We start from the raw sequence: 5,000 nt of genomic DNA on the forward strand, positions 1-5,000 counted from the left end.
TCTCATGCTGTTGGAGCCGCTCATGAGGATCGCGGCAGCGAACAGGATGAGCGAGAAGTTGGCAACTCTCCGCGAGCGGAGGAAGCGCAATCTGGTGCGCTAACTGGGAAAAAGAGTCATAAGGAGAGACTCACGACGGCGGAAACCCGCCTGGATGTTCTGGAAGCGAGCATGGAGGAACTCTACCATGGCCAACAAAGACTTGTTGGGGTAGAGAGCTCGCAAGAGGAAGCGGAGTCCAGGATCGACAAGGTCGAGGCCCTAGTCGACCGACTGTCCGATGACACCAAGGACTCCGTGCAGCACTTACAAGATGTTGTGGCGGAACTCACGGCGAAAGTGGCTATGCTCACAAGAACGCTAAATGCGGGAGGAAGCAACACCCGCGTTGCACCGCCACAAAACTTGAGGGCACCTGAGCCCCATGGATACGGAGGGGCCAGAGATGCCAAGGAGCTCGAGAACTTTCTGTTCGACATGGAACAATACTTCCGAGCTACGAGACCCGATTCTGAAGATACCAAAGTTTCAATAGCAACAATGTATCTGAACGGAGATGCGAAACTTTGGTGGCGAACTCGTTGGGAGGAAATCCAACAAGGTCGGTGTCGAGTCGACACATGGGAAGACTTGAAGCGGGAGTTGAGAACTCAGTTCCTACCGGAGAACACAGAGTTCGTCGCAAGAAGGAAGTTGAGACAACTCCGCCAAAGTACCACCATCCGAGACTATGTAAAGCAGTTTTCTGCACTGATGCTGGACATACAGGACATGTCCGAGAAGGACAAGTTGTTCAGTTTCCTTGATGGTTTGAAACCATGGGCTCAGCAAGAGCTGAATCGAAGGAATGTTACCGACGTGGTCGGGGCAATTGCAGCTGCAGAAAGGCTCACCGACTTCGTTTCCTCTGAAGACCCAGCGAGAAGGAAACAATCTTCAAACAATCGCCCTCAAAAACATTCTCGAGGGAAGGAGCTCGGGGGTGAACAAAAGAAGAAGAGCTCCCACAAAGGGCCGAACCCGAAAGGCAAGGCCTCAAAACCTGGAGGATGCTTCTTGTGCGGAGGACCGCACATGGTAAGGGAGTGCCCACAGAAGCAGGCACTCAACGCTTTGACAGCTTCCATCCACCCTCCCCGATCGGACAAGGGCAAAGCTGCTGCCCTTAGCTCAAGCAGTTCTGAATCCAGCAGCGACGATGAAGAGTCGCAAGGACCCCGAATGGGAGCAATGCGTTTGTTGAACGCTATGCGGGGTCAAGTGGGGGAGAACATGAAGACGAAGGCACAAAAAGCAGGAAGTAGTGAACTGATGTATGTGGACATCAAGCTGAATGGCCAAACGACCCGTGCAATGGTGGACACGGGCGCTACCCACAACTTCATAGCCGATCGTGAAGCACAGCGACTTGGGTTGACATTGGAGAAGAGCCCAAGCCGAATGAAAGCAGTGAACTCGGAGGCCAGGCGAATCTCCGGATTGGCGAAGGGAGTTCCCATCAGAATCGGGACTTGGAGCGGAACCACCAACATGATGGCCGTGCCACTAGACGACTTCCAAGTGATTCTTGGAATGGAGTTTATGCACGCGGCGAAGTTGGTGCCGATGCCATTCTTGAATTCCCTATGTATGATGGGAGGCGATGACCCCTGTGTGGTGCCCGTCTCTCGGAGAGGAACCAAGGAGCCCCAACATATTTCGGCATTACAATTGAAGAAAGGGGTGCGAAAGGGCGAACTAACATTCGTGGCTGCTATGAAGCTAGAGCCACTCAATGAAGAAGCCATTCAAGAACCTGCTGGGGTGGCCAACGTCCTGAAGGAGTTCAAAGACGTTATGCCACCTGAGTTGCCGAAGACTCTTCCGCCACGCAGAGGCGTGGATCACAGTATTGAGCTGGAGCCAGGAGTGAAGCCTCCAGCGAGACCACCCTATCGCATGGCCCCGCCAGAGTTGGCAGAACTCAGAAAGCAGTTAGGTGAACTGCTAAGCGGTGGTCTCATCCGCAGCTCAAAAGCACCTTTCGGAGCTCCAGTTCTCTTTCAGAAGAAACAAGATGGGAGCCTCCGATTATGCGTCGACTACCGAGCCCTCAACAAAGTAACAGTGAAGAACAAGTATCCCATCCCGCTCATCGCGGACTTGTTCGACCAATTGGGCAAGGCGAAGTATTTCTCAAAACTCGACCTTCGGTCGGGGTATTGGCAGGTGCGCATTGCTGAAGGCGACGAAGCAAAGACTACATGTGTGACCAGATATGGAGCGTTTGAGTTCTTGGTGATGCCTTTCGGCTTAACCAACGCTCCGGCAACATTCTGTACTCTCATGAACCAGCTATTCAAGGAGTATCTGGATAAGTTCGTGGTCGTCTACTTGGACGACATCGTCGTTTACAGCCAAACGCTCGAGGAACACGTCAAGCACCTTCGGACGATTTTCAAGGTTCTCAGGGAGAACACTTTGTTCGTAAAAAGGGAGAAATGCTACTTTGCTCAGACTGAGATCCTGTTCTTGGGGCACCGAATCGGTGATGGCTCCATCCGGATGGACAAGTCGAAGGTGCAAGCAGTTGCGGAATGGCGAACTCCAAAGAAGGTGCCAGAGTTGAGATCCTTCCTTGGTTTCGTCAACTACTATCGACGCTTCATCGCGGGATATTCGAAGCGGGCAACCCCTCTGACGGAGTTGCTGAAGAAGGAGCAGCCTTGGAAGTGGTCGGACAGATGTGAGACAGCATTCCAAGATCTGAAGGCTGCTGTTCTGGAAGAACCAGTGCTCAAATTGCCAAACTATGGAGAGCCCTTTGAAGTCCATACAGATGCTTCGGACTTTGCTATTGGTGGAGTACTCATGCAAGAAGGTCATCCGGTGGCCTACGAGAGCCGCAAACTCAACGAGACCGAGAGGCGGTATCCAGTGCATGAGAAGGAGATGACAGCGGTGATCCACTGCCTACGAGTTTGGCGACACTACCTCCTTGGGTCGCGATTTGTGCTGAGGACAGACAACATCGCCCTGAGTTATTTCCAAACTCAGAAGAAGCTCTCCCCAAAGCAAGCACGGTGGCAGGACTTCCTGGCTGAATTTGATATGGCAATGGAATATAAGCCCGGGAAGGCGAATGTCGTGGCCGATGCGCTGAGTCGGAAGGTGGAGTGCGTGAATGCTGCACAACTGGAGGGCAGAGGCCAAACAAGTCAGTTACACTCCAACTTCCTTTCCCGAATCAGAGATGGACTGTATAGTGATCCCCAGGCAGTTATCCTGATGCAGCTCATCAAAGAAGGCAAGGCACGACGATTTTGGGTCCAGGAGGGACTTGTTTACACAAAAGGGAATAGGGTTTATGTTCCCCGAGTGGACAATTTAAGACGTGAACTCTTAAAAGAGTGTCACGATTCCCTTTGGGCTGGACATCCCGGCATTCACAGAACATTGGCTCTCGTGGAGAGGGCCTTCTACTGGCCAAAGATGGGGATTGATGTGGAGGAGTATGTTCGAACATGCCTTACTTGCCAACAAGACAAGGTGGAGCAGCGGAAGCCGGTGGGACTTTTGGAGCCGTTGCCCGTACCAGAAAGGCCATGGGAGAGCATTTCCTTAGACTTCATATCAAGCTTGCCACCTGTAGGGGGACTTGGATCGATACTTGTGGTGGTCGATCGGTTTTCAAAGTATGCAACTTTCATTGCTGCTCCCCTACACTGTTCAGCTGAAGAGGCGGCCAGACTGATGATGAAGGGTGTAGTGAAGTATTGGGGAGTCCCACACAATATCATTAGTGATCGAGACGCTCGGTTTCTGGGACGGTTCTGGACCGAGCTATTCAAATTGTTGGGATCAAAGTTATACTTCTCTACAAGCCTCCACCCCCAGACGGATGGTCAGACTGAAAGAATAAATTCGCTCTTGGAGCAGTATCTCCGGCACTACGTGAGTGCCAATCAACGAGATTGGGTGAAGCTGTTGGACATTGCCCAATTCTCCTACAACTTGCAGCGGAGCTCTGCGTCCAACAAGAGCCCATTCGAAATTATCACAGGACAACAACCGTCGACTCCGCACACCATGGCAATTGGGTATACTGGAAGTAGCCCTTCAGCCTATCATTTCGCAAAGGAGTGGCATCGAAATGCAGATATTGCGCGGGCTTACTTGGAGAAGGCGGCAAAGAGGATGAAGAAGTGGGCCGACTTGGGAAGGCGACCGCAAGAGTTCAAAGTTGGCGATTTGGTGTTGGTAAAGCTCCAACCAGCATCGCTCCAATTCTTCAGGAAAAGAGTCCACAAAGGATTGGTGCGTAAGTATGAAGGGCCCTTCCCAATTATCAGCAGGGTAGGCAATGTTTCTTACAAGTTGCAGCTGCCGGCGTGGTTCAAAATTCACAACGTTCTTCACGCCAGCAACCTGAAGGCCTACCATTCAGATCCGCAAGATGCTTCTCGAAGTGTTCCAACTCGGCTACCTCCCATCTCAGCCTCCTACGAGAAGCGAGTGGAAACCATTCTGGCGGATCGCAAGATAAAGCTACCCAACGGAGCGGAGCAAACAGAGTACTTGGTGAAGTGGCGAAAGCTTCCCCGAACTGAAGCCAGTTGGGAGCCTGAAGACGCCCTGCGACATGAAGAAGAACTCATCAACAACTACCAACAAGCGTCGACGAGGGCGTCGACAGTTTAAGTGGGGGAGAATGTCACGAACGGTCGTCGCGCACCCGCAACAACTCCGTTCAACGAACCGTTCGTCGCTCACACCCGCATGTACAGCTGCTTGGCAGCCTGTTTTCTTATGGTTTTGGGTCATTTTGCTTGTAAATATGTAAGTTCGAACAAGCTGTAGCGTTGCAAAACGATCGCTCACCGAACCGAGCAAAACAGCCCCAAAACAGCCCAAAACGGCTCCGTTTTCGCGTGCCGCGGGAGGTGAGCGGAGTGCTGCCTCCGCTCACCAAAATGTCAGCCATCTCAGCACCCAGGAACCCCCCGGGTGGCACATGGCTG

This window comes from Musa acuminata, unplaced genomic scaffold, assembly GCF_036884655.1.
Source record: "Musa acuminata AAA Group cultivar baxijiao unplaced genomic scaffold, Cavendish_Baxijiao_AAA HiC_scaffold_1136, whole genome shotgun sequence".
In the NCBI taxonomy this organism is placed as follows: domain Eukaryota; kingdom Viridiplantae; phylum Streptophyta; class Magnoliopsida; order Zingiberales; family Musaceae; genus Musa; species Musa acuminata.